This window comes from Prunus avium, chromosome 1 (genome assembly GCF_965620075.1).
Source record: "Prunus avium chromosome 1, drPruAviu1.hap1.1, whole genome shotgun sequence".
In the NCBI taxonomy this organism is placed as follows: Eukaryota; Viridiplantae; Streptophyta; class Magnoliopsida; order Rosales; family Rosaceae; genus Prunus; species Prunus avium.
This window is the reverse complement of record NC_142284.1, coordinates 25436979-25464356: the sequence shown is the minus strand read 5'-3', so window position 1 is coordinate 25464356 and position 27378 is coordinate 25436979. Positions and strand designations below refer to the sequence as shown.

Below are 27378 nucleotides of genomic sequence, written 5' to 3'. Positions count from 1 at the left end.
ATTTGTAGTGGTTGGTGGCGATTGGATTTCACTCAAAACTCACTAAATCACTCCTCCCACCATATTACGATGTTGCCCAGGTTTTGGGCTCGATCCGAAATCAATAGTTGTTCCAAATTGGACAATTCAAGTTCAACGGCAGTTCGTTCCTAATTGGAGTGGTTGGTGTATTCCATACTTCTAGCGATTGGATTTCACTCAAAACTCACCAAATGACTCCTCCCACCGTATTATGATGTTGCCCAAGTTTTGGGCTCGATCTGAAATCAGTAGGTGTGAGAAATTGGACAATTCAAGTTCAACGGCAGTTCGTTCCTAATTGGAGTGGTTGGTGTATTCCATACTTCTAGCGATTGGATTTCACTCAAAACTCACCAAATGACTCCAACCACCATATTATGTTGTTGCCCAAGTTTTGGGCTCGATCCGAAATCAATAGGTGTGAGAAATTGGACAATTCAAGTTCAACGGCAGTTCATTCCTAATTGGAGTGGTTGGCGGATTCCATACTTCTAGCGATTGGATTTCACTCAAAACTCACCAAATGACTCCTCCCACCGCATTATGATGTTGCCCAAGTTTTGGGCTCGATCCAAAATCAATAGGTGTGAGAAATTGGACAATTCAAGTTCAACGGCAGTTCGTTCCTAATTGGAGTGGTTGGTGTATTCCACACTGCTAGCGATTGGATTTCACTCAAAACTCACCAAATGACTCCTCCCACCATATTATGATGTTGCCCAAGTTTTGGGCTCGATCCGAAATCAATTGGTGTGAGAAATTGGACAATTCAAGTTCAACGGCAGTTCGTTCCTAATTGGAGTGGTTGGTGTATTCCATACTTCTAGCGATTGGATTTAACTCAAAACTCACCAAATGACTCCTCCCACCATATTATGATGTTGCCCAAGTTTTGGGCTCGATCAGAAATCAATACGTGTGAGAAATTGGACAATTCAATTTCAACGGCAGTTCCTTCCTAATTGGAGTGGTAGGTGTATTCCATACTTCTAGCGATTGGATTTCACTCAAAACTCACCAAATGACTCCTCCCACCATATTATGATGTTGCCCATGTTTTGGACTCGATCCGAAATCAATAGGTGTTCCAAATTGGACAATTCAAGTTCAACGGCAGTTCGTTCCTAATTGGAGTGGTTGGTGTATTCCATACTTCTAGCGATTGGATTTCTCTCAAAACTCACCAAATGACTCCTCCCACCATATTATGATGTTTCCCAGGTTTTGGGCTCGATCCTAAATCAATCGGTGTTCCAAATTGGACAATTCAAGTTCAACGGCAGTTCGTTCCCAATTGGAGTGGTTGGTGTATTCCATACTTCTTGCGATTGGATTTCACTCAAAACTCACCAAATGACTCCTCCCACCGCATTATGATGTTGCCCAAGTTTTGGGCTCGATCCGAAATCAATAGGTGTGAGAAATTGGACAATTCAAGTTCAACGGCAGTTCGTTCCTAAATGGAGTGGTTGGTGTATTCCATACTGCTAGCGATTGGATTTCACTCAAAACTCACCAAATGACTCCTCCCACCATATTATGATGTTGCCCAAGTTTTGGGCTCGATCCGAAATCAATTGGTGTGAGAAATTGGACAATTCAAGTTCAACGGCAGTTCGTTCCTAATTGGAGTGGTTGGTGTATTCCATACTTCTAAAGATTGGATTTCACTCCAAACTCACCAAATGACTCCTACCACCATATTATGATGTTGCCCAAGTTTTCGGCTCGATCCGGAATCAATAGGTGTGAGAAATTGGACAATTCAAGTTCAACGGCAGTTTGTTCCTAATTGGAGTGGTTGGTGTATTCCATACTTCTACCGATTGGATTTCACTCAAAACTCACCAAATGACTCCTCCCACCATATTATGATGTTGCCCAAGTTTTGGGCTCGATCCGAAATCAATAGATGTTCCAAATTGGACAATTCAAGTTCAACGGCAGTTCGTTCCTAATTGGAGTCGTTGTTGTATTCCATACTTCTAACGATTGGATTTCACTCAAAACTAAACGGAAGTTCGTTCCAAATTGGAGTAGTTTGTGTATTCCACACTTCTAGCGATTGGATTTCACTCAAAACTCACCAAATGACTCCTCCAACCATATTATGATGTTGCCCAAGTTTGGGGCTCGATCAGAAATCAATAGGTTTGGGAAATTGGACAATTCCAGTTCAACGGCAGTTCGTTCCTAATTGGAGTGATTGGTGTATTCCATACCTCTAGCAATTGGATTTCACTCAAAACTCACCAAATGACTCCTCCCACCATATTATGATGTTGCCCAAGTTTTGGTCTCGATCCGAAATCAATAGGTGTTCCAAATTGGACAATTCAAGTTCAACGGCAGTTTGTTCCTAATTGGAGTGGTTGGTGTATTCCATACTTCTAAAGATTGGATTTCACTCAAAACTCACCAAATGAGTCCTCCCACCATATTATGATGTTGCCCAAGTTTTGGGCTCGATCCGGAATCAATAGGTATGAGAAATTGGACAATTCAAGTTCAACGGCAGTTTGTTCCTAATTGGAGTGGTTGGTGTATTCCATACTTCTTGCGATTGGATTTAACTCAAAACTCACCAAAAGACTCCTCCCACCATATTATGATGTTGCCCAAGTTTTGGGCTCGATCCGAAATAAATAGGTGTGAGAAATTGGACAATTCAAGTTCAACGGAAGTTCGTTCCTAATGGGAGTGGTTGGTGTATTCCATACTTCTTGCGATTGGATTTCACTCAAAACTCACCAAATGACTCCTCCCACCATATTATGATGTTGCCCAAGTTTTGGGCTCTATCCGAAATCAATAGGTGTTCCAAATTGGACAATTCAAGTTCAACGGCAGTTCGTTCCTAATTGCAGTGGTTGGTGTATTCTATACTTCAAGCGATTGGATTTCACTCAACACTCACCAAATGACTCCTTCCACCATATTATGATGTTGCCCAAGTTTTGGGCTCGATCCGAAATCAATATGTGTGAGAAATTGGACAATTCAAGTTGAACGGCAGTTCGTTCCTAATTGGAGTGGTTGGTGTATTCCATACTTCTAGCGATTGGATTTCACTCAAAACTCACCAAATGACTCCTCCCACCATATTATGATGTTGCCCAAGTTTGGGGCGTGATCAGAAATCAATGGGTTTGAGAAATTGGACAATTCAAGTTCAACGGCAGTTCGTTCCAAATTGGAGTGGTTGGTGTATTTCATACTTCTAGCGATTGGATTTCTCTCAAAACTCACCAAATGACTCCTCCCACCATATTATGATGTTGCCCAAGTTTTGGGCTCGATCCGAAATCAATAGATGTTCCAAATTGGACAATTCAAGTTCAACGACAGTTCGTTCTTAATTGGAGTCGTTGGTGTATTCCATACTTCTAGCGATTGGATTTCACTCGAAACTCACCAAATGACTCCTCCACCATATTATGATGTTGCCCATGTTTTGGGCTCGATCCGAAATCGATAGGTGTGAGAAATTGGACAATTCAAGTTCGACAGCAGTTCGTTCCTACTTGGAGTGGTTGGTGTATTCCATACTTTTAGCGATTGGATTTCACTCAAAACTCACCAAATGACTCCTCCCACCATATTATGACGTTGCCCAAGTTTTGGGCTCGATCCGAAATCAATAGGTGTGAGAAATTGGACAATTCAAGTTCACCGGCAGTTCGTTCCTAATTGGACAATTCATGTTCAACGGCAGTTCGTTCCTAATTGGAGTGGTTGGTGTATTCCATACTTCTAGTGATTGGATTTCACTCAAAATTCACCAAAGGACTCCTCCCACCATATTATGATGTTGCCCAAGTTTTGGGCTCGATCCGTAATCAATAGGTGTGAGAAATTGGACAATTCAAGTTCAACGGCAGTTTGTTCCTAATTGGAGTGGTTGGTGTATTCCATACTTCTAGAGATTCGATTTCACTCAAAACTCACCAAATGACTCCTCCCACCATATTATGATGTTGCCCAAGTTTGGGTCTCGATCCGAAATCAATAGGTTTGAGCAATTGGACAATTCAAGTTCAACGGCAGTTCGTTCCTAATTGGACAATTCATGTTCAACGGCAGTTCGTTCCTAATTGGAGTGGTTGGTGTATTCCATACTTCTAGTGATTGGATTTCACTCAAAATTCACCAAAGGACTCCTCCCACCATATTATGATGTTGCCCAAGTTTTGGGCTCGATCCGTAATCAATAGGTGTGAGAAATTGGACAATTCAAGTTCAACGGCAGTTTGTTCCTAATTGGAGTGGTTGGTGTATTCCATACTTCTAGAGATTCGATTTCACTCAAAACTCACCAAATGACTCCTCCCACCATATTATGATGTTGCCCAAGTTTGGGTCTCGATCCGAAATCAATAGGTTTGAGCAATTCGACAATTCAAGTTCAACGGCAGTTCGTTCCTAATTGGAGTGGTTGGTGTATTCCATACCTCTAGCGAATGGATTTCACTCAAAACTCACCAAATGACTCCTCCCACCATATTATGATGTTGCCCAAGTTTTGGGCTCGATCCGAAATCGATAGGTGTGAGAAATTGGACAATTCAAGTTTGACAGCAGTTCGTTCCTACTTGGAGTGGTTGGTGTATTCCATACTTCTAGCGATTGGATTTCACTCAAAACTCACCGAATGACTCCTCCCACCATATTATGACGTTGCCCAAGTTTTGGGCTCGATCCGAAATCAATAGGTGTGAGAAATTGGACAATTCAAGTTCACCGGCAGTTCGTTCCTAATTGGACAATTCATGTTCAACGGCAGTTCGTTCCTAATTGGAGTGGTTGGTGTATTCCATACTTCTAGTGATAGGTTTCACTCAAAATTCACCAAAGGACTCCTCCCACCATATTATGATGTTGCCCAAGTTTTGGGATCGATCCGTAATCAATAGGTGTGAGAAATTGGACAATTCAAGTTCAACGGCAGTTTGTTCCTAATTGGAGTGGTTGGTGTATTCCATACTTCTAGAGATTCGATTTCACTCAAAACTCACCAAATGACTCCTCCCACCATATTATGATGTTGCCCAAGTTTGGGTCTCGATCCGAAATCAATAGGTTTGAGCAATTGGACAATTCAAGTTCAACGGCAGTTCGTTCCTAATTGGACAATTCATGTTCAACGGCAGTTCGTTCCTAATTGGAGTGGTTGGTGTATTCCATACTTCTAGTGATTGGATTTCACTCAAAATTCACAAAGGACTCCTCCCACCATATTATGATGTTGCCCAAGTTTTGGGCTCGATCCGTAATCAATAGGTGTGAGAAATTGGACAATTCAAGTTCAACGGCAGTTTGTTCCTAATTGGAGTGGTTGGTGTATTCCATACTTCTAGAGATTCGATTTCACTCAAAACTCACCAAATGACTCCTCCCACCATATTATGATGTTGCCCAAGTTTGGGTCTCGATCCGAAATCAATAGGTTTGAGCAATTGGACAATTCAAGTTCAACGGCAGTTCGTTCCTAATTGGAGTGGTTGGTGTATTCCATACCTCTAGCGAATGGATTTCACTCAAAACTCACCAAATGACTCCTCCCACCATATTATGATGTTGCCCAAGTTTTGGGCTCGATCCGAAATCGATAGGTGTGAGAAATTGGACAATTCAAGTTCGACAGCAGTTCGTTCCTACTTGGAGTGGTTGGTGTATTCCATACTTCTAGCGATTGGATTTCACTCAAAACTCACCAAATGACTCCTCCCACCATATTATGATGTTGCCCAAGTTTTGGGCTTGATCCGAAATCAATAGGTGTTCGAAATTGGACAATTCAAGTTCAACGGCAGTTCGTTCCTAATTGGGGTGGTTGGTGTATTCCATACTTCTAGCGATTGGATTTCACTCCAAACTCACCAAATGACTCCTCCCACCATATTATGATGTTGCCCAAGTTTTGGGCTCGATCCGAAATCAATAGGTGTTCCAAATTGGACAATTCAAGTTCAACGGCAGTTCGTTCCTAATTGGAGTGGTTGGTGTATTCCATTCTTCTAGCGATTGGATTTCACTCAAAACTCTCCAAAGGACTCCTCCCACCATATTATGATGTTGCCCAGGTTTTGGGCTCGATCCGAAATCAATAGGTGTTCGAAATTGGATAATTCAAGTTCAACGGCAGTTCGTTCCAAATTGGAGTGGTTGGTGTATTCCATACTTCTAGTGATTGGATTTCACTCCAAACTCACCAAATGAGTCCTCCCACCATATTATGATGTTGCCCAAGTTTTGGGTTCGAGCCGAAATCAATAGGTGTTCCAAATTGGATAATTCAAGTTCAACGGCATTTCGTTCCTAATTGGAGTAGTTGGTGTATTCCGTACTTCTAGCGATGGGATTTCACTCAAAACTAACCAAATGACTCCTCCCACCATATTATGATGTTGCCCATGTTTTGGGCTCGATCCGAAATCAATAGGTGTGAGAAATTGGACAATTCAAGTTCAACGGCAGTTCGTTCCTAATTGGAGTGGTTGGTGTATTCCATACTTCTAGCTATTGGATTTCACTCAAAACTAACCAAATGACTCCTCCCACCATATTATGATTTTGCCCAAGTTTTGGGCTCGATCCGAAATCAATAGGTGTGAGAAATTGGACAATTCAAGTTCAACGGCAGTTCGTTCCTAATTGGAGTGGTTGTTGTATTCCATACGTCTAGCGATTGGATTTCACCCAAAACTCACCAAATGACTCCTCCCACCATATTATGATGTTGCCCAAGTTTTGGGCTCGAACCGAAATCAATAGGTGTGAGAAATTGGACAATTCAAGTTCAACTGCAGTTCGTTCCTAATTGGAGTGGTTGGTGCATTCCATACTTCTAGCGATTGGATTTCCACTACAACAAAAAGGCTTTTTGATGACATGGTTTTAATGACGTGTCAGGAATACACGTCATTAAGTGTAATTATCTATGACGTGCTTTTAAAATGCGTCATTGAAGCTGGTTTGTGATATCCTTTCAATGACATCCGGATATGCACGCCATTGAATATGCATTCAATGACGCGTTTTACGCGTCATAGATTTTTTTGACTTTACATGACGTTGGATCTGCGTCATGAAATGTTTGTTAAATCAATGACGCATATTGCGCGTCATAAATGTCTATGACGTTTGGGTTGCGTCATGGAATCAAGTATCCATGGCTGGCTAGCTTTATCATGGAAGTGTTTTTCAATGACGTTTCCTATGCGTCATAGATCTATGAAAATTTCCCACCTTTTTTTTTTCGTTCCACGCAATTATTTTTTACCTCTTTAATTTTGCCCGCTATTTTTTCACATATTATAAAAATATTTTTAATAACCTTAAGATGACGCGTCTTGAGCGCCATAAAAGCTTTAACGATTTGACGACGCAGTATATGCGTCATGGAATTGGTTTTGAGGACGCAGTATACGCATCATAGAATGTAATTTTACGACGTAGATTCTGCGTCATGAAATTTGGTTTTGAGGCCCCAATTTTTTTTCACGTTGCGCTCTTTTTTTGGGTGAAATTTTAGTTTGCCCGCTATTCCCTTCCAGAAGGCGCGCTCTCTCTCTCTGTCTTTCTAAAATATTCTCCTCATTCTCATACCTAAGGATCTCTCTCTCTCTGTCCCCAACTCCAAATCTTCTCTTCATTCTCTCTCATCTCTCCCTTCCCTTTCTTTTCTTTTTCTGTTCACTCTTCACTCATTCTCCAGCACCCCCTGATCTTCTCCTCATCTTTTCTTCTCGTGTATCTCCAACGGTGGCTTATTTTGCTGGGGATGTGTGATATTGAGTTTTGAAGGTGGAGATTCTAATTGAAGTTGTGGTAATTCAATGCTCAAGGTACGAATTTTTTCTTCTTCTTCTCTTCTTTGCATTTTTCTCATTTATATTTTAGTTTGCCCCTAATTCTTTTTTATATTATCATTTTTGTAATGAATTTTCGGGACATTTGAGCTGTTGAAGAGGTGTCTTTTCGAGCCTTTAATTTCTTCTGGGGACATTTGAGAGAGCTTCATAAAGCCATTGTCAGCTTGGGCAATTCGTTGAGAGAGCTAAGGAATTTTGAATTTCTTCTTGAACCCTTTGTAAGTTTGTTTTCTCAGATTTTAATTTCTTGTTTTTGGATGTTGTTGTCTTGTTGGGTTGATTATTTAAATTGTGTAGTTGATTGATTGCTCCACAGAACCCACGAAACTAAATGGAAGAAGAGTATGAATTGGATTTATTAAGTTTGGGTGTATTGATCAACTTTCAGTTTCGGGTTTTGGTTTTTCAAACTTCGATTCTTGTTGGTAATTGAGTAGCAGTCATAACTGAAATATATACTTGTTTTTAAGATTGTTCAAAAGTGTTTTGGGGTTTTGTTTTGTTAAAAAAACAAATAGGTGCAGAAGTTGTTCAGTTTCAGATTTTTAGAAAGTGTGATTGTTTTACCCACATTGACTGTTAGTTTTGCACAGGTTGTGGGTTAGTTTTGAGATATAAGTACTTGGTTTTAAACTATACATATCCAGGATTAAAAGCCCTCTGATATCATGTAATTTGGCTGAAGTTTGATACCTAAAGTTTGGTAATTAAAGTATGACTACAAAATCTGTCAAAAACAGGGGCTGCAGTTTCAGTTTTGAAACACTTACCTTTGTTATATGAAAATAGACATCTCAATGAACATTTGAAAACTTGTTTCATGTAAATCAGAGTTAAATTGAATTTATGGTAACTTTTCCAAGTTAGTGTTATGCTGCAGAAAAACAGAAAAGTCTGTAACTTAGTCTGTTTTGAATTCAGTTTTTGACATGATTCCTGAACTTCGAATTGAATGAATTTTTGATATGATGAGGTTCTATATGTCTTGTTATGATCTAGAAAGTTTTACATTCTTTTGAATTAAACTGAATGTTTAGTTAGCAACACCACTGCAAATGTTAGGGGCATGGCCACAGAGCTTAGGATTTCCTCTGTCAAGATTGTAACCCCAATTAACCTTCTATGCAATTGATCGTCTTTGAGAGGTGATAGGTTCCAGCCCAAAAGAATTGAACAAAACTAACTGGTTTTTGGGTTTTGGATATAATGCCATATATGATATTAGTTTCTCTTACCATCCCTCCCCGTACTTGCACCTATTCTTATCTTTCTTTTTTTCTGGTTTTTTGGTAAGTTAACTTCATTCAGGAATTTTTGGTCCTTAAAATTTGTTTTGTTGGATTCTATTGTTCCTCTTGTTTTATTTGGCATTTGGTTTAGCAAGACATTTCTATCAAATGAAATTTCCACAAATGAAATTTCCAATTTTGACCAAGAATTTACAGACCTGTATCATTTTCATTCATGCTTGCTTGTAATTTCTAGACCTTCATTCTCATTTTCTAATCTTCTGTTTTAATGCAGGTGTGGTTGTAATTATTTTAGTACCTTTTACACTCTCTTTTGGACATGAAGCATCACATCCTCTCATACGATCATGGAGCATACTTTGTTTTGGACAGTCCAAGTATCAAATCTTCTCAAACTTCAACGGCAGTTCGTTCCTAATTGGAGTGGTATTCCATACTTCTAGCGATTGGATTTCACTCAAAACTCACCAAATGACTCCTCCCACCATATTATGATGTTGCCCAAGTTTTGGGCTTGATCCGAAATCAACAGGTGTTCCAAATTGGACAATTCAAGTTCAACGGCAGTTCGTTCCTAATTGGAGTGGTTGGTGTATTCCATACTTCTAGCGAATGGATTTCACTCAAAACTCACCAAATGACTCCTCCCACCATATTATGATGTTGCCCAAGTTTTGGGCTTGATCCGAAATCAATAGGTGTGAGAAATTGGTCAATTCAATTTCAACGACAGTTCGTTCCTAATCGGAGTAGTTGTTGTATTCCATACTTCTAGCAATTGGATTTCACTCAAAACTCACCAAACGACTCCTCCAACCATATTATGATGTTGCCCAAGTTTTGGGCTCGATCCGAAATCAATAGGTGTGAGAAATTGGACAATTCAAGTTCAACGACAGTTCGTTCCTAACTGGAGTGGTTGGTGTATTCCATACTTCTAGCGATTGGATTTCACTCAAAACTCACCAGATGACTCCTCGCACCATATTATGATTTTTCCCAAGTTTTGGACTCGATCCGAAATCAATAGGTATTCCAAATTGGACAATTCAAGTTCAACGGCAGTTCGTTCCTAATTGGGGTGGTTGGTGTATTCCATACTTCTAGCGATTGGATTTCACTCAAAACTCACCAAATGACTTCTCCTACCATATTTTGATGTTGCCCAAGTTTTGGGCTCGATCCGAAATCAATAGGTGTTCCAAATTGGATAATTCAAGTTCAACGGCAGTTCGTTCCTAATTGGAGTCGTTGGTGTATTCCATACTTCTAGCGATTGGATTTCAATCAAAATTCACCAAAAGACTCCTCCCACCATATTATGATGTTGCCCAAGTTTTGGGCTCGATCCGAAATCAATAGGTGTTCCAAATTGGACAATTCAAGTTCAACGGCAGTTCGTTCCTAATTGGAGTGGTATTCCATACTTCTAGCGATTGGATTTCACTCCAAACTCACCAAATGACTCCTCCCACCATATTACGATGTTGCCCAAGTTTTGGGCTCGATCCGAAATCAATAGGTGTTCCAAATTGGACAATTCAAGTTCAACGGCAGTTCATTCCTAATTGGAGTCGTTGGTGTATTCCATACTTCTAGCGATTGGATTTCAATCAAAATTCACCAAAAGACTCCTCCCACCATATTATGATGTTGCCCAAGTTTTGGGCTCGATCCGAAATCAATAGGTGTTCCAAATTGGACAATTCAAGTTCAACGACAGTTCGTTCCTAATTGGAGTGGTATTCCATACTTCTAGCGATTGGATTTCACTCAAAACTCACCAAATGACCCCTCCCACCATATTACGATGTTGCCCAATTTTTGGGCTCGATCCGAAATGAATAGGTGTTCCAAATTGGACAATTCAAGTTCAACGGCAGTTCGTTCCTAATTGGAGTGGTTGGTGTATGCCATACTTCTAGCGATTGGATTTCACTCAAAACTCACCAAATGACTACTCCCACCATATTATGGTGTTGCCCAAGTTTAGGGCTCGATCCGAAATCAATAGGTGTGAGAAATTGGACAATTCAAGTTCAACGGCAGTTCGTTCCTAATTGGAGTAGTTGTTGTATTCCATACTTCTAGCAATTGGATTTCACTCAAAACTCACCAAACGACTCCTCCAACCATATTATGATGTTGCCCAAGTTTTGGGCTCGATCCGAAATCAATAGGTGTGAGAAATTGGACAATTCAAGTTCAACGACAGTTCGTTCCTAATTGGAGTGGTTGGTGTATTCCATACTTCTAGCGATTGGATTTCACTCAAAACTCCCCAGATGACTCCTCCCACCATATTATGATTTTTCCCAAGTTTTGGGCTCGATCCGAAATCAATAGGTGTTCCAAATTGGACAATTCAAGTTCAACGGCAGTTGGGGTGGTTGGTGTATTCCATACTTCTAGCGATTGGATTTCACTCAAAACTCACCAAATGACTTCTCCCACCATATTTTGATGTTGCCCAAGTTTTGGGTTCGATCCGAAATCAATAGGTGTTCCAAATTGGACAATTCAAGTTCAACGGCAGTTCGTTCCTAATTGGAGTCGTTGGTGTATTCCATACTTCTAGCGATTGGATTTCAATCAAAATTCACCAAAAGACTCCTCCCACCATATTATGATGTTGCCCAAGTTTTGGGCTCGATCCGAAATCAATAGGTGTTCCAAATTGGACAATTCAAGTTTAACGGCAGTTCGTTCCTAATTGGAGTGGTATTCCGTACTTCTAGCGATTGGATTTCACTCAAAACTCACCAAATGACTCCTCCCACCATATTATGATGTTGCCCAAGTTTGCGGCTTGATCCGAAATCAATAGGTGTGAGAAATTGGACAATTCAAGTTCAACGACAGTTCGTTCCTAATTGGAGTGGTTGGTGTATTCCATACTTCTAGCGATTGGATTGCACTCAAAACTCCCCAGATGACTCCTCCCACCATATTATGATTTTTCCCAAGTTTTGGGCTCGATCCGAAATCAATAGGTGTTCCAAATTGGACAATTCAAGTTCAACGGCAGTTCGTTCCTAATTGGGGTGGTTGGTGTATTCCATACTTCTAGCGATTGGATTTCACTCAAAACTCACCAAATGACTTTCTCCCACCATATTTTGATGTTGCCCAAGTTTTGGGCTCGATCCGAAATCAATAGGTGTTCCAAATTGGACAATTCAAGTTCAACGACAGTTCGTTCCTAATTGGAGTCGTTGGTGTATTCCATACTTCTAGCGATTGGATTTCAATCAAAATTCACCAAAAGACTCCTCCCACTATATTATGATGTTGCCCAAGTTTTGGGCTCGATCCGAAATCAATAGGTGTTCCAAATTGGACAATTCAAGTTCAACGGCAGTTCGTTCCTAATTGGAGTGGTATTCCATAATTCTAGCGATTGGATTTCACTCAAAACTCACCAAATGACTCCTCCCACCATATTATGATGTTGCCCAAGTTTGCGGCTTGATCCAAAATCAATAGGTGTGAGAAATTGGACAATTCAAGTTCAACAACAGTTCGTTCCTAATTGGAGTGGTTGGTGTATTCCATACTTCTAGCGATTGGATTTCACTCAAAACTCACCAAATGACTCCTCCCACCATATTATGATGTTGCCCAAGTTTGGGGCTCGATCCGAAATCAATAGGTGTGAGAAATTGGACAATGTAAGTTCAACGGCAGTTCGTTCCTAATTGGAGTGGTTGGTGTATTCCATACTTCTAGTGATTGGATTTCACTCAAAACTCACCAAAAGACTCCTCCCACCATATTATGATGTTGCCCAAGTTTTGGGCTCGATCCGAAATCAATAGGTGTTCCAAATTGGACAATTCAAGTTTAACGGCAGTTCGTTCCTAATTGGAGTGGTATTCCGTACTTCTAGCGATTGGATTTCACTCAAAACTCACCAAATGACTCCTCCCACCATATTATGATGTTGCCCAAGTTTGGGGCTCGATCCGAAATCAATAGGTGTGAGAAATTGGACAATTCTAGTTCAACGGCAGTTCGTTCTTAATTGGAGTGGTTGGTGTATTCCATACTTCTAGCGATTGGATTTCACTGAAAACTAACCAAATGACTCCTCCCACCGTATTATGATGTTGCCCAAGTTCTGGGCTCAATCCGAAATCAATAGTTGTGAGAAATTGGACAATTCAAGTTCAACGGCTGTTCGTTCCTAATTGGAGTGGTTGGTGTATTCCGCACTTCTAGCGATTGGATTTCACCCCAAACTCACCAAATGACTCCTTCCACCATATTCTGATGTTGCCCAAGTTTTGGGCTAGATCCGAAATCAATAGGTGTTCCAAATTGGACAATTCAAGTTCAACGGCAGTTCGTTCCTAATTGGAGTGGTTGGTGTATTCCGTACTTCTAGCAATTGGATTTCACTCAAAACTCACCAAATGACTCCTCCCACCATATTATGATATTGCCCAGGGTTTGGGCTCGATCCGAAATCAATAGGAGTTCCAAATTGGACAATTCAAGTTCAACGGCAGTTCATTCCTAATTGGAGTAGTTGGTGTATTCCATACTTCTAGCGATTGGATTTCACTCAAAATTCACCAAATGACTCCTCCCACCATATTATGCTGTTGCCCAAGTTTTGGGCTCGATCCGAAATCAATAGGTGTGAGAAATTGGACAATTCAAGTTCAACGGCAGTTCGTTCCTAATTGGAGTGGTTGGTGTATTCCACACTTCTAGCGATTGGATTTCACCCAAAACTCACCAAATGACTCCTCCCACCATATTATGATGTTGCCCAAGTTTGCGGCTCGATCCGAAATCAATAGGTGTGAGAAATTGGACAATTCAAGTTCAACGACAGTTCGTTCCTAATTGGAGTGGTTGGTGTATTCCATACTTCTAGCGATTGGATTTCACTCAAAACTCACCAAATGACTCCTCCCACCATATTATGATGTTGCCCAAGTTTGGGGCTCGATCCGAAATCAATAGGTGTGAGAAATTGGACAATTCAAGTTCAACGGCAGTTCCTTCCTAATTGGAGTGGTTGCTGTATTGCATACTTCTAGCGATTCGATTTCACTAAAAACTCACCAAATGACTCCTCCCACCATATTATGAAGTTGCCATAGTTTTGGGCTCAACCCGAAATCAATAGGTGTGAGAAATTGGACAATTCAAGTTCAACGACAGTTCGTTCCTAATTGGAGTGGTTTGTGTATTCCATACTTCTAGCGATTGGATTTCACTCAAAATTCACCAAATGACTACTCCCACCATATTATGATGTTGCCCATGTTTTGGGCTCGATCCAAAATTAATAGGTGTGAGAAATTGGACAATTCAAGTTCAACGGCAGTTCGTTCCTAGTTGAAGTGGTTGGTGTATTCCATACTTCTAGCGATTGGATTTCACTCAAAACTAACCAAATGACTCCTCCCACCATATTATGTTGTTGCCCAAGTTTTGGGCTCGATCCGAAATCAATAGGTGTGAGAAATTGGACTATTCAAGTTCAACGGCAGTTCGTTCCTAATTGGAGTGGTTGGTGTATTCCACACTTCTAGCGATTGGATTTCACCCAAAACTCACCAAATGACTCCTCCCACCATATTATGATGTTTCCCAAGTTTGCGGCTCGATCCGAAATCAATAGGTGTGAGAAATTGGACAATTCAAGTTCAACGACAGTTCGTTCCTAATTGGAGTGGTTGGTGTATTCCATACTTCTAGCGATTGGATTTCACTCAAAACTCACCAAATGACTCCTCCCACCATATTATGATGTTGCCCAAGTTTGGGGCTCGATCCGAAATCAATAGGTGTGAGAAATTGGACAATTCATGTTCAACGGCAGTTCGTTCCTAATTGGAGTGGTTGGTGTATTCCATACTTCTAGCGATTGGATTTCACTCAAAACTAACCAAATGACTACTCCCACCATATTATGATGTTGCCCAAGTTTTGGGCTCGATCTGAAATCAATAGGTGTGAGAAATTGGACAATTCAAGTTCTACGGCAGTTCGTTCCTAATTGGAGTGGTTGGTGTATTCCATACTTCTAGCAATTGGATTTCACTCAAAAGTCACCAAATGACTCCTCCCACCATATTATCATGTTGCCCATGTTTTGGGCTCGATCTGAAATCAATAGGTGTTCCAAATTGGACAATTCAAGTTCAACGGCAGTTCGTTCCTAATTGGAGTCGTTGGTGTATTCCATACTTCCAGCGATTGGATTTCACTCAAAATTCACCAAATGACTCCTCCCACGATATTATGATGTTGCCCAAGTTTTGGGCTCGATCCGAAATCAATAGGTGTGAGAAATTGGACAATTCATGTTCAAAGGCAGTTCCTTCCTAATTGGAGTGGTTGCTGTATTCCATACTTCTAGCGATTTGATCGGTTCATAATTGTATATCATTTTGTACCCTTCTAGCTTATGATTTGGTTATGTTTTTGAGTTAAACTTGTGCTTTTAATCCTTTTTGTGTTTATCTTTCAGTTAATTGACATTTAGGTAACGATGATGACTTTGGATAGGAAATGATGCAATCCATGCATGTTAAGGCTTGATTTGGGTGAATGGAAGAAGGGCTTAAAGACAAACACATTTTGGCTACAACTCCTTTCCAGCCCAATTTCGTAGGTCAGCTTCTTGGCCTTGGATCAGCATGCTATGGGGCTTGGATGAGGTGAAGATCTTCATGAAACTTGTTCCAATGGGTGTCTAGTACAACATATCCAAATTGGACATTTGTGGAGTGCTCAGCCCGCCCAACACTCAACCCTGCTCAGGAGGATTTGCAGCTGCCAGCTTTGTCATGTGCCTCCATGTGCCTCACCCATGCTGCAACTGACTTTGGATCCAACATAATGAGTGAAGTGGGGAGGCATTCCAGCTATGAAAGTCTAAAGGATCAAGTTGGTACATGCTGGAGTTATTATAGAGAAAGCATGTGCATGCATGTAAAGCATAAATGAAATGAAGTCAATTCCAGTCTCTGTTCGGCAGCCACAATTGATCACCTTTGATCCCATGTGAAGAAAGCTTGAGGTGCAGCAAAAGAAGTATGGGATGGGATTGATTCCAACCACACTAACATAGACAAGATGAAGTGGGAGTTATGGGTTGTATTAAATGAGGAATGGTGGTGTTGGATTTCATCATGATGTTCCTCCCTCTTAGCCCTATAAATAGAGGAGTCTTCAAGCTACAAAATTCACTTCAGCCATCCTCCACACTTCCATCATCCAGAAATCATCCTCATACATTCCCACAACCCCAAACACTCAAGCAATCAACCCAATACTCTAAACTGCCCCAAAATCACCAAAACAGCTCAAGAAAACCTCCCTTCCATTTCCCTACGAATTTCCTCTTTCTCAGCCATCACCACTCACTCAAGCTCATCTCAAATCACCTCCATATCCTTCATACATCCTTCTAGACGTGGAGAAGCTCTTGGAGAAGCATTGGACACTACAAGAACTTCATAAAAAGGGTTTTTCTACTCTTATGGAATTCATTATGTTTTCCCATTTCTATTTTAGTTTCTTTTCCATTATGAGTAGCTAAATCCATAACTAGGGCTTCGATGTAACCTAACATGAATATTCTGGGTTTATAAGTTTGGAGTTTCAAGTTTGATTCATGATTCATGTTCTTATTCATTATGCTTATAAGTTAACATGCTTGTTTGAATGATTGATCACCATTAGAACTTGTTTGTTAACTATCTTGGTTTGAATTAAGAGTAGACACCATGCTTTAATTCGAATTGAACTATGAATAGGAAGAGTATGTATGGACATTCGACAACAGGGATTAGATACATGCTTGGTTGTTTAAATTGTTCTTCTATGCTTAATGGGTTCCTAATGCTTAATTTTAGGTTAGACAACAAATGATCAAATTAGGGAATTAGGAACACAAGGTTAGGATCAAACACCATGGCCTAATCATACTTTAGCTAGAATCAATCTTTGAATCTGAATTAGACTTGTTACTTGACTCCATATAACCCAGAATTGAATTGTTATGGTGATTCGAATGCCCTAGTCTCCAAATCTGTTTTCCAACTCTTAAAACCACTCTTTGTTACACTTGTTTATTTGCTTTCATTTGCAATTTCAGTTTGCTCACTTCCTTTCACAATCACAATCACTCTCACTTTAATTTCTGTTTTAGACTTAACTTCCTAACTTCTTGAATTCGGTAATCTACGTACATAACTAATTTGAACTTCTCAGTCTTCGTGGGTACGACCTCGTACTTGTCTTGCTATATTACTAATTGCCCCGTACAATTGCGAGTTAACATAATAATTAACAACAAATTTTGGCGCCGTTGCCGGGGACTGAACGAAAGTTCTTCCCTGGTTATGTGCCCAAGGTTACCCTATTCTTTTTAGTGTTTCTAATTAATCTAATTTTTTGTTTCAGGTAGTTTATGTCTAAAAGACCGTTCCTTGAACAAGTGAGGTCTTCGTTCCAACGCTCCAGATCTTTGAACGCAGGACCATCGTTGCAACCCAACCGGGTGATCTCTGAAGTTCATAATCGTCTAGAAAGAGAGTTGTCAACTGCAAAAGAGCAAGCTCTTGCCACATTTACAAGTATTGCTCTCCACACTGAACTTCCTGGTTCTTCACCTTCAAATTCGGAAGCAAGTTCAGACCAAGAAGAAGAAGAAGAGATGGCTGCCAATGAGTTCATGGGAGAACTTGATATCCCAACAATTCCAGCATCTCCTTCAAGCATTTTGCTGCCCACTGTAGCTCGAAATTATGAGCTTAAATCTTCTCATCTTAATATGCTGCCTTCCTTTTATGGTTTACCTAATGAAGATCCATTAACTCATATAAAGGATATTTTTAATGTTGTGAGTTCTTTTCCCTTGACAGGTGTGACAGAAGATCAACTTCGAATGAGAGTGTTTCCATACACTTTGAAGGATAAGGCGAAATATTGGTTGAATTCTTTGAAGCCTGGTTCACTCACTACATGGGCTGCCATTCAAAAGAAGTTCTTGGAGAAATACTTCTCCACGCAAAAGACCGACATGCTTAGGGATAAGATCTTGTTATTTGCACAGCAAGATGATGAATCGTTTTGTGAAGCATGGGAGAGATTCAATGGGCTGCTCAACCAATGTCCTCATCATGGGATTCCATTGAAGCTTCAAATGCGTATGTTTTATAAAGGACTAACCCCTTCTAGTCATAATATAGTCACCAATTTTGCAGGTGGTTCTTTTAAAACCAAAACTCCAGAAGAAACATACGAACTCTTTGAGGAGATAGCAATGGAGACCCAACATACGGATACAAGAGGTAAACGTGTTATTAGTGGTTCTAATGATGCTTCTAGTGTGCAGATTTCAAAACTGGAACAAAAGCTAGATGCTCTTCTTGCATTAAACTCAAGAAGCCCTCCGAAGGAAGTGTGTAGTATTTGCGAAACTCCTGACCATGCTACCATAGCTTGTCCACTTGGGGCTGGATATCCAGAATTTGTGCAAGAGCAAGCTAAGTTGGTAAATTCCTACAACCAAGGTCCAAGAAATGATCCATACTCTCAAAGTTATAATCCAGGTTGGAGGAATCATCCAAACTTTTCATGGAGGAATACTCAGAATCAAGCTAATCCCCCTTCATTCCAAAAGCCACAACAAACATCATCATTGGAGGATATAGTTAAGCAGATGGCAATCAACCAATCCAATTTCCAGCAAACTACACAAGCTGCCATTGCCAAATTGGAAGTTCAAATAGGCCAATTAGCTGCTGAAATAACTCAAAGAGCACTTGGGAAATGGCCAAGCCAAACCGAGATCAATCCAAAGAACCAAGAAGCCAAGGCCATTCATGTGCTCAGATCAGGTAAGATCATTGATAGTAAAGTTGATTCTAATCTTTCAAATGATGTTGTGATTGTAGAAGATGAAGAGGAGGAGACCACGGCTACAGAAGGGGAACATCTCAAAACTTCTCAATCTGCTCCTAATGCCAAATCAGATTCTCAGGAATCCAAACAATTCCAATTGCATAAGAGAGATGACAAATTGTGCCACCACATCTTCAAGAAGATAGATACGTGCCACCCGCTCCATATGTTCCACCGATTCCATTTCCAGGCCGTCTTAAGAAAGCAAAGCAAGATAAGGCTTTTAAAGAGATTTATGATATTTTGAGTAAAGTTAATATCAATTTGCCTTTGCTTGATGTTATTGAACAGATTCCTGCATATGGAAAGTTCATCAAGGACTTGAAAACTCACAAGCTCAATTTCGCTCCAAATGAAGATGTAAAGCTTGACCAGAATGTAAGTGCTGTGTTGCAAAGGAAGCTTCCACCAAAACTAGTTGATCCTGGCAGCTTTGACATTCCCATTAACATTGGAGGCAATAAGGTTGGAAGAGCCATGTTGGACTTGGGAGCAAGTGTCAACCTAATGCCATATTCATTGTATCAAAAGCTTGGCTTAGAAGGGATGAAGAAGACTTCAATACGACTTGAACTAGCTGATCATTCTATAAAATATCCAAAAGGTATTGTAGAAGATATTTTAGTTCAAGTTAATACACTAATTCTCCCTGCTGATTTTGTAGTGATGGACATGGAAGACAATCCAAATGGAGATCATGTTGATCGCATTCTCCTAGGCAGGCCATTCATGGCCACTGCAGACACAGTTATCAAAGTGAAAGATAGCACCCTTTCCATGACTGTTCTGGGTGAAACTGTTGAATTTAAAATGCTTAATGCTCTATCTCAACCTTCTATCTCTCTTGATTCTTGCTTTTCAATTGATGTTGTGGATCATGAGGTTTCTTCCAAAATTTTGCAGAGAAAGTCTAATGATGCTCTAGAAGCTGTCTTAACACAAGAAGAGGAAGATCTTTGTGAACCGGAGTTCCAAGAAGTGGTGGCTGCCTTAGAAGTGTTTCAACCATACCCACCATCCTTTAGGCCACCACTCGAGCCTCTTGGACCATCATCCACGAAATTGGAGCCATCCATTATCACCCCACCAAAGCTAGAACTTAAACCACTGCCCAATCATCTTAAATATACTTATTTGGGTGCTAACGAAACTCTCCCTGTTATAATTGCTGCAGGTCTCACCTCACATGAAGAAGAGAGCTTAATTAAGGTTCTAAAAGAGCATAAAACAGCCATTGGGTGGACCATAGCAGACATCAAAGGAATTAGTCCAAGCATGTGCATGCACCGGATTCTAATGGAAGAAGACAGCAAACCATCCCGTGATGCCCAAAGGAGGCTAAATCCCAACATGAAAGAGGTGGTTAGAGCTGAAGTTTTAAAGCTACTCGATGTAGGAATCATCTACCCAATTTCAGATTCTAAGTGGGTGAGCCCTGTACAAGTTGTTCCGAAGAAGTCCGGAATCACCGTTGTGAAGAATGAGAAGAATGAGATAGTTCCTACACGAACTATCACTGGTTGGAGAGTTTGCATTGATTACAGGAAGTTGAACACATCCACTAGAAAAGATCATTTCCCCTTGCCTTTTATTGATCAAATGCTTGAACGTTTATCTGGCCATGCTTACTATTGTTTTCTTGATGGTTTTTCAGGTTATAATCAAATTCCCATTACTCCGGAAGACCAAGAGAAAACCACATTCACATGCCCATTTGGTACGTTTGCTTATAGAAGGATGCCATTCGGTTTGTGCAATGCCCCAGCAACTTTCCAAAGATGCATGATGTCAATCTTTTCAGATATGGTGGAACGATTCATTGAGGTATTTATGGATGATTTTTCAGTTTTTGGTTCCTCTTTTGATAATTGTCTTCACCACTTGTCTCTAGTGCTTAAAAGATGCCAGGAAACAAACCTGATTTTGAATTGGGAGAAGTGTCACTTCATGGTGAGACAAGGCATTGTGCTAGGCCATGTGATTTCAAGCAAGGGAATTGAAGTGGATAAAGCCAAGATCGATCTCATCTCAAATCTGCCACCCCCTACCTCTGTGAAAGGAATTAGAAGCTTTCTAGGTCATGCTGGATTCTATAGAAGGTTCATCAAAAATTTCTCAAGCATTACAAGGCCATTGTGTAATCTCCTTGCTAAGGATGTTGTTTTTGAGTTTAATGAAGCTTGCATGGAAGCCTTTACTACCTTGAAGAGGGAGCTAACTTCAGCCCCTATTATCATAGCTCCAGATTGGTCTTTACCATTTGAAATAATGTGTGATGCCTCTGACTTTGCTATTGGTGCAGTTTTAGGTCAAAAGAAGAACAAGCTCCCCCATGTGATTCATTATGCTAGTCGGACCTTGAATGATGCTCAAATCAACTACTCCACAACAGAGAAGGAGTTCCTTGCTGTGGTTTTTGCTTTAGAAAAATTTCGTTCTTATCTTGTTGGTTCTAAAGTAATTGTTTATTCTGACCATGCAGCTCTTAGATACTTGCTCACTAAGAAGGACGCAAAACCACGCTTGATTAGATGGATTCTCTTGCTGCAAGAGTTCGATTTGGAAATTCGAGACAAGAAGGGATGTGAGAATGTGGTAGCTGATCATTTGAGCAGAATTGTGGTTGAAGAAAAAGGAGAAGCTGTGCTACCCTTGAATGAGACTTTCCCTGATGAACAACTATATGCTGCCCAAGTCAAAGAACCATGGTATGCTGATTTTGTTAATTATCTTGCTTGTGGTGTTCTTAGAAATGATCTAACTTCTCAGGACAAGAAGAAGTTCTTTTCCATGGTGAAACATTATGTCTGGGATGAACCTTTCTTATTCAAGCATTGCCCGGATCAACTCATCAGAAGATGTGTTCCAGAAGAAGAGCAAGAAAGCATACTTAGGCATAGCCACGAATTGGCTTGTGGAGGTCACTTTGGAGCTAAGAAAACAGCACTTAAAATTCTCCAATCTGGTTTCTTTTGGCCCACTCTATTCAAAGATGCGTTTAATTTTTGTGTTAAGTGTGATAGGTGTCAAAGGATGGGGAACATAAGTCGCAGGAACGAAATGCCATTGAATAGCATACTTGTTGTGGAGCTCTTCGATGTGTGGGGTATTGATTTCATGGGACCATTCCCATCTTCCTTTGGTTGTACTTACATACTTGTTGCTGTTGATTATGTGTCTAAATGGGTGGAAGCCATAGCCACCAAAACCAATGATCAAAAGGTGGTGCTCAAGTTCTTGAAGGATAATATTTTCACAAGGTTTGGTACTCCAAGGGCTATCATTAGTGATGGAGGCAGCCACTTCTGTAACAAGCCATTCGAAGCACTCATGAAGAAGTACAACATCACCCATCGAGTCTCTACACCATATCATCCGCAAACTTCTGGTCAAGTGGAAATAAGCAATAGAGAAATTAAGCACATCCTGGAGAAGGTGGTGAACAATACAAGGAAAGATTGGGCAGCCAAGCTCAATGATTCATTATGGGCTTATAGGACTGCATATAAGACTCCCATTGGGATGAGCCCTTATCGTCTTATGTTTGGGAAAGCTTGTCACCTGCCAATGGAGCTTGAACACAATGCTTTTTGGGCCATCAAGAAGTTAAATTTTGATCTAGACAAGGCAGGCCATGCAAGAAAGTTTCAGCTCAATGAATTGGAAGAAATTAGACATGAGTCTTATGAGAATGCAAAGCTTTACAAAGAACGAACCAAGAGTTACCATGACAGAAACATTCAACGGAAAGAGTTCTCCAAAGGTATGTCAGTTCTTTTGTTTAACTCACGATTGCGTCTCTTTCCAGGAAAATTGAAGTCTAGATGGCAAGGCCCATTCACCGTGGTCAATGTTTCTCCCTATGGAGCTGTGGAGATTCAAAACCCTAAAGACGGCTCAACTTTCAAAGTAAATGGACAACGTTTAAAGCCATTCTATGAGGGAATCTCAGCTGGCATTCAAACAGGCCATGTGGTGGATCAACTTCCCTTTGTACCATCAACTTAGCTGATCACATAATGTCTTGCCAAGACAGTAACTAAGGCGCTTCTTGGGAGGCAACCCATGTGTTCAAGAAGAAGGTGCTTGGTAGCAATCGACCTAATCGCATCAAGGGGGAGCATTTCTATCCTTTCTCTTTACTTGTTTTGTTTTTATTTTAGTCATTTTAAGTTTCTGTTTCTTTAAATAATTTTTTTTCATATGAGCTAACTTTGGGTAACCCCAGTGAGCACCTCCGTCAATACAGTGTCTAGGAGTTCTTTAGGCGACACCTTCGGTGTCTAAGAAGTTTGGGTTTTAAGCGGGACCATTGTGACCCCTCCAACCTTCCCGGATCCCCTGGCTGTGTTTTCTGAGGCCCTTAACTGGTCATCCATGAGTTGCTTGTATATTTGTGTTGTTTTTTTTTTTTTTTCTTCTAAACTTTTTCTTAACTTTTCCCTTTATCATTTACTTGTTCTCAATCATCTTTACTTTGCTTTAACATTGAGGACAATGTTCAATTCAGGTCTGGGGGGAAGGTTTTCAAATTTCATTCATTTGTGTTTTCAATTTTCGTTCATTTGTCACTAATTTTTTATTTTTTTATTTTTTTTTATTATTATTTTTTTTAATGTCATACAATCGATGCTATGGAGCTGCCATTGAGGTTTTCATATCAGAATTTTGCACTTCACAAAGCTTTGGCTCCTAGAATTCTGGTGGCTAAAGTACCATGCTCAAATTCTCGAAGGAGAATAGTGGAGACTACCCTAGTGAGCTATATTGAGCCCAATTGCTTTCTTGAGAGGGTTTAAAGTGTTTCTATTTCTCATCCCAATTTATTTTCTTCATTTCACTCTAAATGATCTCATTATTCCATTTTGATTGAATACTAAGGATGATTCTCTTTTGCAGATATCATGTGCTTGCTCTCATTCATGAATGAACTCATTGAAGTGATGCTAGGCTATGTGTGCATAACCATTCGATGTGCTTTCTTTTCACCCTACCTATATGTGTGTTCCATCAACCCTCTTGAAGCCAAACACTTAAAGCCTTTTCTTCTATCACCCTCATCATTTCCCTACCTTTGTATCTCAATCTGAGATACTTCACCTATTGTAGCCATACCCTATAGCTTAGAAATATACCAAGGTGTGCCAAGATAAAGTTTGAAGCAAGGAAGTTGCTGCCATGTGCCTAAATGAAAGATGGTGTGATTCTGTGCAATGAAGTTAATGAAGATGCAGATCAAATCAACGAAGATGAAAGTGTTTCGATTTGATCTAAGTGTAAAAAAAAATAAAAAAAAATAAATAAATAAAGTCTATGCCAGGTGGTACCATGAAGTTTGCAGCCATGCCATTATAAGTCAATGCCACCTTGCAGATCAATGAAGAATGCAACCTTGGTATGTTCTTAAGTTACCTGTTTTTCCTTCCAATTCTTCCATTTCCCCTAACCTTACCTTTCATTACAAACCTTGTGAAAGACCTAGCTGATCTTTGAGGATGTATTCATGGGTGCTGGTAGGTATGTGTGTATCTCTATTCTTAGTATTTGATTCCCTTCATGAGATCTAACCAAATATTGTGCTTCTATTTCATATACTCACTTAAGCTTGTTTGAGAGAATAAAACCATTGGTTCTGAGTGATTGAGTGTTATCTGTGAGAATTAGAGTCGAAGCATGTTCTTTATTCAAGGTTTGAGTGTGCTTGCTTTGAAACCGTGTGCCTTTGAGCTATAGCTTCCACATTACACACTGATTGATCACCTATCTTGGCAACTCTACGGTGTTGGAGGTATGACTAAAGTTTTCTTTCGTTCTCATTAGTTGATTTCAAGTTTTACTAACCACTTTGTTTTGTAGAGTTAGTAATGCGTTTGTGGGTATCGTTTCTGTTAAACCCTCAGGAGACACAACTCCTCCTACTAGGGATGCCTAGAGGTTTAAAGGCTTGTTGCATACGCTCAATGCAATCGAGTTACCTACGAAAGTGGTTTAGTTAACTTTTTGTTTTTAACTTTGTTTTGTGTTGTTTTGCTCGAGGACTAGCAAAATCTAAGTTTGGGGGTATTTGATCGGTTCATAATTGTATATCATTTTGTACCCTTCTAGCTTATGATTTGGTTATGTTTTTGAGTTAAACTTGTGCTTTTAATCCTTTTTGTGTTTATCTTTCAGTTAATTGACATTTAGGTAACAATGATGACTTTGGATAGGAAATGATGCAATCCATGCATGTTAAGGCTTGATTTGGGTGAATGGAAGAAGGGCTTAAAGACAAACACATTTTGGCTACAACTCCTTTCCAGCCCAATTTCGTAGGTCAGCTTCTTGGCCTTGGATCAGCATGCTATGGGGCTTGGATGAGGTGAAGATCTTCATGAAACTTGTTCCAATGGGTGTCTAGTACAACATATCCAAATTGGACATTTGTGGAGTGCTCAGCCCGCCCAACACTCAACCCTGCTCAGGAGGATTTGCAGCTGCCAGCTTTGTCATGTGCCTCCATGTGCCTCACCCATGCTGCAACTGACTTTGGATCCAACATAATGAGTGAAGTGGGGAGGCATTCCAGCTATGAAAGTCTAAAGGATCAAGTTGGTACATGCTGGAGTTATTATAGAGAAAGCATGTGCATGCATGTAAAGCATAAATGAAATGAAGTCAATTCCAGTCTCTGTTCGGCAGCCACAATTGATCACCTTTGATCCCATGTGAAGAAAGCTTGAGGTGCAGCAAAAGAAGTATGGGATGGGATTGATTCCAACCACACTAACATAGACAAGATGAAGTGGGAGTTATGGGTTGTATTAAATGAGGAATGGTGGTGTTGGATTTCATCATGATGTTCCTCCCTCTTAGCCCTATAAATAGAGGAGTCTTCAAGCTACAAAATTCACTTCAGCCATCCTCCACACTTCCATCATCCAGAAATCATCCTCATACATTCCCACAACCCCAAACACTCAAGCAATCAACCCAATACTCTAAACTGCCCCAAAATCACCAAAACAGCTCAAGAAAACCTCCCTTCCATTTCCCTACGAATTTCCTCTTTCTCAGCCATCACCACTCACTCAAGCTCATCTCAAATCACCTCCATATCCTTCATACATCCTTCTAGACGTGGAGAAGCTCTTGGAGAAGCATTGGACACTACAAGAACTTCATAAAAAGGGTTTTTCTACTCTTATGGCATTCATTATGTTTTCCCATTTCTATTTTAGTTTCTTTTCCATTATGAGTAGCTAAATCCATAACTAGGGCTTCGATGTAACCTAACATGAATATTCTGGGTTTATAAGTTTGGAGTTTCAAGTTTGATTCATGATTCATGTTCTTATTCATTATGCTTATAAGTTAACATGCTTGTTTGAATGATTGATCACCATTAGAACTTGTTTGTTAACTATCTTGGTTTGAATTAAGAGTAGACACCATGCTTTAATTCGAATTGAACTATGAATAGGAAGAGTATGTATGGACATTCGACAACAGGGATTAGATACATGCTTGGTTGTTTAAATTGTTCTTCTATGCTTAATGGGTTCCTAATGCTTAATTTTAGGTTAGACAACAAATGATCAAATTAGGGAATTAGGAACACAAGGTTAGGATCAAACACCATGGCCTAATCATACTTTAGCTAGAATCAATCTTTGAATCTGAATTAGACTTGTTACTTGACTCCATATAACCCAGAATTGAATTGTTATGGTGATTCGAATGCCCTAGTCTCCAAATCTGTTTTCCAACTCTTAAAACCACTCTTTGTTACACTTGTTTATTTGCTTTCATTTGCAATTTCAGTTTGCTCACTTCCTTTCACAATCACAATCACTCTCACTTTAATTTCTGTTTTAGACTTAACTTCCTAACTTCTTGAATTCGGTAATCTACGTACATAACTAATTTGAACTTCTCAGTCTTCGTGGGTACGACCTCGTACTTGTCTTGCTATATTACTAATTGCCCCGTACAATTGCGAGTTAACATAATAATTAACAACAAATTTTGGCGCCGTTGCCGGGGACTGAACGAAAGTTCTTCCCTGGTTATGTGCCCAAGGTTACCCTATTCTTTTTAGTGTTTCTAATTAATCTAATTTTCTGTTTCAGGTAGTTTATGTCTAAAAGACCGTTCCTTGAACAAGTGAGGTCTTCGTTCCAACGCTCCAGATCTTTGAACGCAGGACCATCGTTGCAACCCAACCGGGTGATCTCTGAAGTTCATAATCGTCTAGAAAGAGAGTTGTCAACTGCAAAAGAGCAAGCTCTTGCCACATTTACAAGTATTGCTCTCCACAC

The 27378-nt window shown here is 40.0% G+C and overlaps 1 non-coding gene across 1 annotated transcript; it reads right to left on the bottom strand.

Annotated features, from left to right (window-relative positions):
* Nucleotides 1–18194: 18194 nt before the first annotated feature.
* Nucleotides 18195–18301, bottom strand: LOC148297654 (small nucleolar RNA R71). The gene has a single exon (XR_015833198.1). It is a non-coding gene; the product is annotated as a small nucleolar RNA R71 (small nucleolar RNA).
* Between the last annotated feature and the right edge of the window lie 9077 nt (nt 18302–27378).